A 12,410-nucleotide genomic window follows, 5' to 3' on the forward strand; every position below is an offset into this window, starting at 1 on the left:
CCCTGTAATTACCTTGTCTGTAATACTTTGTAACTGGATGCTAGCGGACGTGAACTGCTCCTGTTATCAAGTATGACACCACTCATCCTTGATAATGACACACTGGTTAATACACTCTAGCTTTCGCAAAGATACTGACTGTGCCCCAATGACTAATCACTTTTTAAGTCTGTCCAGCCAGCACAGAACAGGAAATGAAGTTGTAAAGAAATGAATAGAGACTGGAAGAAAGTGGCAGAGCAATACAACTCAAAGGCTAAATAACAGATAAATTATATGAATAAACAGAAAAAAAATAACTCTATCAGTAACAGCAATAATGACTACAATCAAGTCTATCACAGTTCATGTCAAAAATGAAAGTATGAGTAAGATATTTACAGCCTCAGAAATGGAAAAGAGCCAGACAATCCAATTGAGGTTTTTCATAATAAGAGCATGAGCTGAGGTATTCAAACTGAGATACAATATTTGTATGAGTCAGTCCACAACTGGGTTATGAAAACAAAAATCTACAGTATGTAAACAACGTTAAAATGCTAAAAAGGAATGCAGCCAAAACACTGCGGGGAAGCCTAGGATTAAAAAATGATTTTTAAAAAAGACCATGTCTCTGCGATTCCCCCCGGTCTGTACACATCTATTGTGTTTATTTCTTGTGCACAGTGTGTAAGAATGTTTAAAAAAACAAAAAACAAATTAGAAGCTCAGCTTCACTATAATGTTTTAAGAAGCAACTATTAAAAACAATTAAATTAAAATTGTTTTATGCGTAACACACAGCAACAAAATACCTCATTGTGATATTGGAGTATTAGCCTTTTAACAGAATACAACATGCTAGGGTGGAAATAAAGTAGAGCTCTTTTGCTCCATCCCCTTTCTTCAAGCAGGAGATTAGTGGGAGCCTGAGGATGACTCTCACGCGCACATATGGACAACACCTGACCTGAGAGAAGCTGCCTACTGGACCTCCACTAAACTGGATTTATCAAATGAAGGGTTTTATACCAAAGAAGGGATGTAGTGGGATGTAGACCAACTACTGCAATTCAGTGTAGCGACCTAGATCCAATACTCTGTGAACATGTAGAAGTTCAATTTTGATGGTTAATTTGATGTACAGATGTTGTTTTATTTAAAGAATTTACAGCTACAGAACTCACTCTCTCTCTTTCATATATATATATATATATATATATATATGCTTGGAAACAAGCGTTAAAACTTGGGATTTATTTCAATGTGTAAACATGAAGCTGAGATGTGCTGCCCATGCTGTATAAGGAGTGACACCTGCAGAGGTCACACATGAGCTAAAACTCTGCAGAAAAAGAGCAGAGGAAATTTAGAGAGAGGAGAAACCGAGGAGACAGATCAGACGTCTAACCCCATTTACAAGTACTTTTTATTGCTCTGTTAAAGTTTGTTTTGCAGGCCTGAAAAGCTCGCTACATAACACAACACAATGACTGCAGTAGGTTAAATAATTAGTGATTTTCTATTTAAATATTCATATAAATTGTACTTACTACTTTTTATTCTTTGACTCCTCCCAAAACATGTTTTTATACTTTCTACTTGTCTTTTTTTAACATTAACATTTCTCTCTACATGTCTTTGTACCAGATTTTTTTTTTTTTTTTTTTTTTTGTACCAGATTTTTACACAAAACACGAAGCTTACATAAGACACATGGATACACTTTTAATTTCCATCGCCGGACACCTGGAGCAGCTCCAACATTAAACCACTGCTTTAATCAATAGTCTACATTATAAAGTTATTATTATACTGTAGAGGACTACTTCCTATTGAGTTCATTAAGTTCTTAATTTTTGGAATACTTTGCTTCCAATTCATTTTAATTTTTTACACAAGATTTTAACTTTAAACTTAAGTGGATTAGTTCCACTCATCACAGAAAAAGGACACAGGTCACACGCAGAAGCAAACTGAGCTTTCACAACTAAATGAAAATTATAATGAACTCTTTTGGCCGACTCCAGTCAAAAGCATATCCTGCAGCCAAGCACTGTTCAAAAGCACAGAACTTTATTTCATGTTCTAGTGAAGCTCCAGATGCTTCCAAACATACTAAACATGTCATGTTGAATTATGAGAAAGTGCTGGAAAACCGATGTGTGAAACATGCAAATATTTTGCAGTTAATCTAACCATGGGGCTGGAAAACAAGAGCACTTTAGGGTTCGATACTTTGTTCAATACAGTCAGTAAGTACTGTGGCATCTATGCCGAGTACTGCATGAGAAATACACAGTAGTGTTTGGAGGACGTTTTTTTCTTACTTAAAAAGAAGCACAAAACAAGATTAAGAGGAACATCACATTACCAGTGGTCCGAGTAAACTCAGTGAACTTTTGTGAGCTTGATATTGATCTCATGGCAATGAATCAGCCAACTCCACCCATGTGGTATTCTATGCAAGTCAAAACAAACATAATTCCAGTAATCCCTTGTGTTTTCGTCAAGAATGTTATTCATTCAGGTGCCTTCAAAGTTTACCCACATTCATTTGGCACAAAAGAAGTCTTGAATCGTCTCCTTCTAATTTCTATTTCAGCACTTTATGCCCAAGGATAACCATAGGTGCCCTTATTAACTAAAAAACCTCTCCTTCCTTGCACAGATCATGGAAAACTCAGTTTTGCAACAAATGCATGACAACGTCATTTGTTCTGATTTACAAGGAATCAAATACTTCACAGAACAGAACCAAAATGATTAGTTATCACACATAACCACCCCTATAGGCAGGCCCATGTGGCTTTCAGTGGGAATCTCCAAGTTCGGCAGTCCTGTTGGACAAACTGTGACTCATCACTCAAATCTGATTATGCAGTTTGACTCTTAATCATCCCATTTTATGTCACTCTGCCACTTTGACTTTCACAAAAGATGAGGAAAGATGCCTCGAGTGTGCATACATCTTGAGCAAACTCTACTTGAAAACCCTCAATGACATTACGAAGTACAGATTTCACAGTGACTAAATTTCAGTTCCCATTTCAGCCTTCAAACTTTCGTCCCTTTTATAATTAAAAAATTATAAAGAGATGATGGACAAAGACAGAAAAGTTATATAGGTTTGAATTGATGTTTTTGATTTTCATTTATTATAATACAAAAAATATATATGCTACCCTTTCAGCAGGCATAAGAGTGTTGAATAAATTAGCATGGATCTCTGTGCCCTTCAAACAAATGTATGCTCACCTGCTTTACAATGTCTGAGGCCCTGTGGGTTCTCGTTCTCCTCGATGTGCTGCCCTGCACCTTAAAAAGAGAGAGAGAGAGAGAAAAGGGTCAGTTTACAAATTAGCATTGGGGATGATCGCCACTCTGTTGCTTCAACCTGCACTGTGAAAAAATGATCGAGATCTGTGATTGATTAGGATTTGTGGTGCACCGTTTTGTTGCGTGCTGTTCTCTCACAGTGTGCCAGCAGAAGCTGGGAATGACACATCGATACTGGAACATTTCTGCTGCTACATATCGTCGCTGTATGGCAGAAGACCAGAACAATAATATTTACACTTTGTTTCAACCATAAGTTTTCGTTTTCATGAAATAATCGTGTTTAACTGCAATCATAAAGAATAAATATTAAATATATCTGTTAACATATATTTTCATATACAAAAAAGGACATTGATATACCTCATGAAGTACAGATTGAGTTGTTCAAATCAGCATAAAAACTATAACTTTTACCCATTATGGGGCGTCATATTTGTCTATCAAGAATTCAAAAGCAAACTAAAATAATTTGTGATAGATAGATAGATAGATAGATAGATAGATAGATAGATAGATAGATAGATAGATAGATAGATAGATAGATAGATAGATAGATAGATAGATAGATAGATAGATAGATAGATAGATAGATAGATAGATAGATAGATAGATGTAATATGTAAGTAGTATCAAATATTAGCCACAATTTTAATGTAATTGTTATTGCACTTTAATGCAACTTTACAGAGCAAACTTAAATATAATTTTATTTAAAAAGGTGCAATATGCACAACACCTTGCTATAGGAGGAGGACACTCTTTAGCATCTAGAGCACAAGCACATCAGAGCTAAGGGTCTCCTTTTCTTGCATCGCCAGACACTGCTGCAGCTTAGAAGTGATCTATCCCACAACCCCACCCTCATTCAGTCTTTTCCCCTGACCTCAGCATCACCTGATGCCTGCTGTTGGGTTAGGGACACTGAACGCACCACAAACAAGGAGTCATTCCTGTTAAACTTCTTTAAAGTGTAACTGGAGCCTCACGCTCAGTCTGATTATGAAGTTTACAGTGGGACTCAAGCAGACACTTGGATACTTGTGGAAATTAAGTCTGGCAAGAAGCCTTGTTACGTTTACTGTTTCTGCACTAGGGCTGCCACGATTAGTCGACTAGTCACGATTACGTCGACTATCAAAATCGTCGACGACTGATTTAATAGTCGACGCGTCGTTTGAAGCTTTGTAAGATCACAAAAGACGCAGGAATAAGTAGTAGGATTTAAGAGTGTAATAACGGACTGAAACAGAAGATGGCAGCACTGCATGTACAAGGATGCCAGCTGCCGTTAAACCCCGAAGAAGAAGAAGTAGCTCCGTCCCAGAATTCATAGCGCAGCCCAGCTCTGTTGTCAACAATGGCGGCAGCTAGTTAGTTTTTATATTACTCTTATTATTCTTTCCGGGTCACAAAATAAACGTTTAACATATTTTCAGGCGAGAATGTAGCTGTGTAAACCTCAAATATCTGCTCAGTTTATCAAGACACCACATATTTTCAAAAGCGCTCCGACGTTTTCGGAGACGTCTGTTACCCACTAGCTCGTTAGCTAGCCGGGGGCTAGGCTAACTAGAGCCGTGAGAACACCGGACTCCCGGCAAATCGTTTTCAAACCCACTGCCGTCACTTAGCTTAAAATGTTATTGTTTGGCTTTTTTTTAGTATTTTATTTGTTCCTGAGTAAATCGGTTTGGCTGAGATTAAAGTTATAGTTTTTACACAGCTGAATAAACGTCAAGCAGACAGCTGATTATCAGAAGTGTGAGATGCTGGAGAATTTACTCCGGTGTCCTGTTATATTTTAGATAGCAAGGAGTTTATTAAACTTCACCGAAACAATCTGCAAACTTCATTAAACTTTAATAAACTATCATCTTGTCTTTATTTTTAATTAGCACTTAACTTAAACACTTAAAGCTGTAAGCTAATGATAGTTATATAAGAGCAGATGCTGCTGGTGCAATAAGCTGTACACTGTATGTCCAATGGATGATGATGTGATTAGTCGACTAATCGCAAAAATAATCGGTGACTAGTCGACTATCAAAATAATCGTTTGTGGCAGCCCTATTCTGCACTGTAAAAGAGTTGCATGTACATTAACAATAAAACAGGGCTGCCACCAAGTTACTGTTAGTTTAACAGTTTTCCTACTGTTATCTACATTATAGCATGCTACTACAATGATAGCGTGTCCTGAAGTGCTCCGCGTTCCTTTATTTCTTCCTTATACCACGTCAGCTATAAAAACCTGCACAATGTAAGTCTTCCTCTCTCTCTCTTTACCACTGAGGGCATAGCCTGCTTGTTTGTAAAAGATTTACTGGAATTGTGACCAAGGTATGGAGGCATTTACATTTAGTATTAGCTCTCAATGGTGGCTCATGTGTTTCATCAAACAGGATTGGTGATTAAAATGAAATATCGACCTCTAATGTCAGTTAACATAATGTGAAAGTTTAAAAAAAAAAAAAAAAGGGGCAACAGTGTCTGTCCAGCTTTCAGTGCTAAGGCTAATCCTGCTAGCATTCTATAGACAGACAATAAATAATGCATTATCAAAAAAAAGTTTTATTTTTTACATAAATAGACTTGATTGGAAATGACTCGGAGTGTACAAAATCAAGCATACCTCATATTGAAATTATATAATTTGCACTCAACATTTTGAGAAGACCACTTTCTATATAGACTATGTACTAACCAATAATAATAATAATAATAATAATAATAATAATAATAACAACAATAATAAATTGCTGACTCAACATATTTATTCAAGACTTCAGCTTTTTTTTTTCTGTCCACGAAGTTACAGCCTCAGGGCTAATGCTGCAAAGTCCAATTAAGGGTTAAAGACACCCGGCCAAGGCTTGCTTACTGAGCAAGTCAAACCCTCTGCTGTAGTCACACAAACAAGATATTAAAACACAAGGAAAAAATGGTTCCTTGACTACTCCTTGAGCAGACTAGACTATTCATTAATGAATAGAATGTTTCGTAACCCATATGGAAAAGATATACATAAATCTTATAAAGTTTGTATCTGTCGTTGTATTTTTACTCAGTTGTATATAGCATTCGTATTCTATTTTTATCTTATTGTATATTTTTATTCTATTTTATTCTACTGTATATAGTATATTATTTTATTCTATTCTGTACAGCTGTGTACTGTATTTATTCTTATTGTATTCTAATTTTTGCGTCATAACTTTTGCACTGTCCACTTCCTGCTGTGACAAAACAAATTTCCCACGTGTGGGACTAATAAAGGTTATCTTATCTTATCTTATCTGTCTTGTGTGAAACTTGTATGAAAAGCATATAAGTGTGAAAACAGATATAAGATCCCTTGAAAAATTATATAATGAAACTTGTATGTTTTGGATACTTACTAAAACAATGTATGAAAGTAATGCGAAAGTGGCCACTTTCATGAGTAAATCATGTAATCCTTATATGATTTACTCATGGAAGTGGCCACTTTCATGAGTAATCACATATAAGTTTTTACTATTTCTTTTCCGTATGGGAAGGACCGATACAGTCCTTACGAAACAGGTATTCTGGAATATTTCTGTCTCTCGGCAGCTGCTGGGTGTGTGACAATGTTTCTAGAATAGTCTGTAGATAGTTCAAAAGGTATTGAAAAAAAACATGAAAGAGGCTGAGTAGGTGTTTTTAGTTAGAGTATCTGGCCTTATTTAATTCCTACCACCCCCACCCCTCCACACTAAAATATGTACATGAAACCTTGAAGATGAGATTAGGTCATGCTGTTTCAACATTTCTAGCATTTGCCTTGGTCTGCATGTAGTTCTTGGAATAAGTGTCATCACACGTGAAATATGTCTAAGAACAAATTTAAACTCAGTGACCTTCAAACCAAATGAATCAATCTCACGTTTATTCCACAAAATTATTACATTTTTGGGATGCCAACGAGTTGATCTATAACGCCGGCTTCCAGTCATTCTTTTTCTGTGGTACAGTACCATTTATCACTCCGCAGATCACTCAGAAGATTCATTGGCTACTTTTATCTTTTGTTCTTTACTTTTTAGCTTTCAGCAATACAAAGGGCAAATGCTTTGTAGTGTCTCGACACTGGCCTTGATAAACCCGGTTTGTGTGTGTATGGTAAATACTTAAAAATACTTTAAATGCTTTCCAAGTATTTAATGGACCTCCCCTTTTTGCTGCACTTAGTTTATAACTGAACCGGAAGAATATGCACTCCTACCCACAAAGCAACCCCCTCACCCAGTCTTCTCACAGGACTTGTGAACTCTCCATAAACCCCTGAGTCCCTCCAGAACACTGCTGTTCATCTGGAATCAGAAAAACTCCACACACACACACAAAAAAAAAACTTAAATAGACACTAAGGTACAGAGAGTGAAAAGAGAGAGGGACAGAAAGAGAGGCAGGCCAGATTGCAGAGGGCTGAATCAATGCAGCAGCCTGGTCTCTTTTTTTCCCTCTCCACTCTTTTTTCATTTTTCTCTCTCTCTCTCTCTCTCAAATGATTCACAGTGGAAAGAAAAGGCCTTTTCCCTGTCCTCAGTTGAACTCCACATCAGCTTCCTGTTAGAAAGGCAAGGAGGAAACACCCAGAGCAACACGCGCGTGCGCACATACACACACACAAACACACACAGAAGAAGGCCTTCACGAGTGGATTCTTCGCTGCCAGAGAAATTAGGTCAAGCACTTAAATGCCCTGTGCTGAGATGCACAGAGACTTCAAATGTGAAGTGTTTGGTGGGGACAGCAAAAGCACAGCAGAGCAACAAACACACATGCAAACAAACGCCTGTTGCACTCGGGATATACACACACTAGTGACACACTTTATATCTCATGGTTTTCCACATTATTAATACCAGAGAAAACTTAAATAATCAGTGACAGACGCCCACCTACTGTTAACACACCATCCATCTGTGCAGATTAGAACATGACAAGGTGGCTTTGTCACACACGATAAAATAAATGACGAATTAAAAAGGGGGTAAGGAGAAAAAAACAAACACATTTTAAAGCCCTTCTCAGGCAAAAAGCTAAAGGAGTATGTGTGAGTTCTCAAAACGCCAGATGACCTGATTAGGGAGCGACAGGACTCTGCGCGCCTATACGAAACAGCTAAAGATGGGGTGGGCGAGCACAAGACGCCACACTGCAGCATCGGCCGTGCACGCCGAAAATCCCCCTCGCCAAACCCCACCGCCCCCCGCCCTCTGACCTGAAATGGCCTTAAAGTAACAACACACCACATCGCCATCACGTCCAATCAACTATTCATAGAAAGGCTGGATTGCGCTCCGTCCTGATCTTGCCGTTTAGGGTTTCAATCAATTGCGTGAGATATGAGAGTGTGGCAGGGAGTGTGGGAGGGAGGATGAAGCTGCTCTGAAAGCAAATGAGAGGAATTTTTTTTTTTTTTTTTTGCTGAATCCAAGCCTTCTTCTTTCCTACCATATTGGCCACTGCCAGTATGGCCCACAACGGAGCTCAGAGCTACAGGGTGGCGGACTGAATCTGAAAATAATTACGTCAATTTTCACTCCACAGCCATGTCCTTTCTTCTGTCCCACTGCCTCACTGTAGAGAAATGAACCCCGGCCCATTGTCTAAAGGCCACCTGTGTTTCTGCTGCATTCTCTCAAAGGCACATTTTCCTGTTTATAACCATGATTGTGCCTTATAAACATAAATCTCATAAGACACAGAGGGGAAAAAAATTGTGTTTGTGACCAAGCTATTGCAGCCAAGAGGTCGTTCTGACCCCGCTCAAATTTTTGGCTCCTGACAGTTGTGTTCCTCTTTCATGGTGAGAATGTGGCAATAGCACAACACGCCGTGTTTTGTCAGCTAACACAGATCTTTTCCTGGGAAACGCTGCTGCTTCTGCTTCTTTGCAAATTTGACCGACACTCCAGAATGAACAGAATCTTACCCGACCGGCCAACCAGGCTGCACACAAAGCCTTGAGAGCACACAGGCACACATACACTCACAAAGCAAAAAAGAAAAAAATGTAGCCAGATGAGCAGAGATGAACTGGAAAGGAGAGGCAATTCTCTAAGGTGTGCGTGGGCCACTTTTTAACCTTTAACCTGCGATGCGTTTCCGTGCCGGTGAAGTGTGGCCTGAGTGATATATCCAAGATAAACTGACAGCAGTAAATTTGAGTATGAAGCTAACAAAAAAGGAGACTTGTGCTTTAAATCAATAGAGTCAAATTTAATAAATTTACACCCAGTGCAAATTACAAAGCAACCATGCTTTTATGACTTTATGTGCAGGCTGCATTTTTGCTTTAGTTGCTTTTAGAAGAGGACGATGATTTCCCCACTTTATTTATTATTTAGCAGGAATCTGTGTGATTATCTTCAGCCAAAAACAATCAAAGAACGAGGCTGTAAAAAGAACTTTGTGTGCTGCTACCTGGCCAGTGTAAAGCACCTGTTATTACTGCCCACATCCACGTGTAACATCAAACGCATCACAAATCTAATATCTCACGGGGAATTTAAGCATGTGTCTTTTTAGAGAAGCTCAGTGTACACCTGAGACACAGCCAGGAAGCACCAAACGGGCCTTTAGAGCATTAAAAATACATTCAGCTACTGCTGAGTTAGCTGCTCTCGGATTTCAATGAATTAATTTCATCAAAAAACTTCTCTTGAGGGGAAACCACAGTGACACATCAGGGGGAAACCGCACAGTTCTACCATATGTTCTCGGGTCTTACATACGCTCATCAACTCGGGGCGCACAGCTCCGGGAGACGCAGTTTTTACTAATTAAACGCACATTTTTCCTTTTCCCCCATCAAATCCTTCAAACGGATCACTTGGAGAGCGGTGATGTTTTCCGCTGGATTGACGCGATCCGCCCGGCTGCCTATCTGTGTTTGCATCGGGGACAACAAAGGGTGGAAGATTATGCCTCTCAGCTAGCAGAAACTAGGGCACGGGAAGGCGACCTCTTTTCTCGTATTGCGACGGAGAATTTACAGCCTGGCGACCATTTCCATCACCGCGTATAGACTATAAGGTGTCTGCGACTTGTTCTCAATTTTAAAGACTTTAAGCTATTAAACAGTTTCGGGCACGCTGGAAACTTCCCCTAAGGACTGTTTCAGTCATAACAGTGTCAATATCCACTGACTCAGTCTGGGGAGGGTGTTGGTGGAGGGGAGACGCACCGCCACAATTCACACACGCTGTATTGCTTTTGCTTTTAAAACAAAACCTTTGATGTAATTTTACGCAATTGGCGCAAATTTAAAACTAAAAATAAACGTATAGAGCGGCATTTTAATACGCACCGATTCGTCTCAAGTTCAAGTTGGATGGTCTGCTCCGGCGTGTCCAAGTCGGCCGGCTTTATATTTCCTTTAGCCCACGGTGACTCGTCTTCCTTTTTGTGTCTGGAGCCACGAAACAGCAGGAAATTAAAAAAGCAAGAAAGGGACGATATTTGCAGACTGAGATGTGGAGGAGTCATCCCGTGACTCGGTCTCCGAGAGCCGCTGCTATGTCACGAAAGTGTTGCGTTTCCCCCCTTTCTTTCTCCGCGTCTCTCTCGGCCGGCCATGCAGCTCGGTTCAGTGGGGACACACAGCAGACTGCGCCGTGCGACTCGCGCCGCCGGTGAACCAGATGCGTCAAGTTCAGCTGAGGTGAAACACGAGTTATACAACCACACCGCTGTGCGGTGCAGGCTGCTCTGCCGTGCTGCTTATTTAAAGACTCCAAAATACGAAGGGAAAGGGGGGGAAAAACAAAAGCCACCACTCTGAAATATCAGCAAAAACGAGCCTGCGTTCAGATGATTATTAAGGGCTGCCTCACTCCCTCCCCTCCTGCCCCCTCCGCGGACCTAAAAAGCACTATTTGCTGGCGTGAACTTTTGTCAGCCTCGTGAAAAAGACTATTTTAATTCCGCCGTCAACTTTTACTGGTGCTGAAAATAGCACAAATTACTGCCGCGAAATTATTTACAACAGTAAAAGAATATTAAAGAATTAAAAACAAAAATGCTATAAAACAACCACCAAGGTCACTGTAAAGTCACATATTTTCCATGGCACACAGGTTTTATGCCCCACCTTGAATTATTACACACATACCATGCCTTTTTCCCCACTTGCACCACCCCTGCTTTTGTAATTAACAATTACTCTGGTAAGTAGCTTTGCTGTAAAGTATTATTCATAAAAGTGTGTGCTTTTAAAACAAACTGCAAGTGTGAAGCTAAAGAAAAATAGCCACAAAACAAGCAAAATGTGCTGCGTCACCATCCGTCCGGGCTAACGGCGCTCTATTAACAGCACATTAACTTAAATGTAATTCTCATGTTAGCTTAGACCTTAACCTCCACAGCTAGGCTACTTCATTTTCTTCATCTGCTAGCTTTTAAAACACACTCCCCGAAAGCGGGACTTCACACACCTGTTCCCTCCCTGCAGTTAATGAGCTTCATTCAGTTTTGTCCTCTCTGCAAGTTAATGAAGACCTCCTTATTCATTCGACGCCACAGGTGACTCGCAGACAAGCCCGGACTTGTTGAGGTAGCCAGTTTGCCTCACAGACACTTTATTGATTAATCAGCTGTGGTGATGAGTCAAACCAGAGCTGCTGGAGCACGTCCCCGACATTTTGAAAAGTTGCTAAAAATAAATAAATAAATTAAAAAAAAAAAACCCAAGTGGCAAAAGCGAGGGGACGTGGGAGATATTTTAATAGCTAATAATTTGATTTTTCATGCTGGGTCATACTAGTTTAATGTAAGGAAATGAAACTGTAATAGAGTCCGTGTACTAGGGGGGAAATGTTTTCCGAGAGAGTTTGTAGGGGAATTTTATGATTGGACTAAAAATAAATAGTGCGCATCTTTAGGTCTAAATCTTTTTTTTAATCTAAAATTATTTATAATAACATGGAAAGTTCATTAAACGTTATACTCCTTACACAGAGCTCTGCACAGTCACTCTTTAATAATGTAAACACACACAAAAGTGGCTTCCCTGTAAGATTTAACCTTTTCCTCAGGTATGTTACTGAGAAATGAGATTC

At 39.4% G+C, this 12,410-nt stretch overlaps 1 protein-coding gene across 3 annotated transcripts in view; it reads right to left on the reverse strand.

Moving 5' to 3' along the window:
* Nucleotides 1–11,195, reverse strand: part of pparaa (peroxisome proliferator-activated receptor alpha a) — a 48,274-nt gene extending 37,079 nt beyond the window's left edge. Inside the window, exons 1-2 of one of the 3 annotated variants that reach the window (XM_085251325.1) lie at nt 10,661–11,195; nt 3,238–3,297 (exon numbers count right to left, since the gene is read on the reverse strand). The gene's annotated coding sequence lies outside the window, so the exon portion shown is untranslated. The remainder of the gene's footprint in view (nt 1–3,237; nt 3,298–10,660) is intronic. The other 2 variants (XM_085251321.1, XM_085251324.1) reach the window with 2 other exon arrangements.
* Nucleotides 11,196–12,410: the final 1,215 nt, after the last annotated feature.

Source organism: Mchenga conophoros, linkage group LG17, assembly GCF_057382185.1.
Source record: "Mchenga conophoros isolate Kocher_MC1m ecotype Shallow Benthic linkage group LG17, M_conophoros_male_GT1.1, whole genome shotgun sequence".
Lineage (NCBI taxonomy): Eukaryota > Metazoa > Chordata > Actinopteri > Cichliformes > Cichlidae > Mchenga > Mchenga conophoros.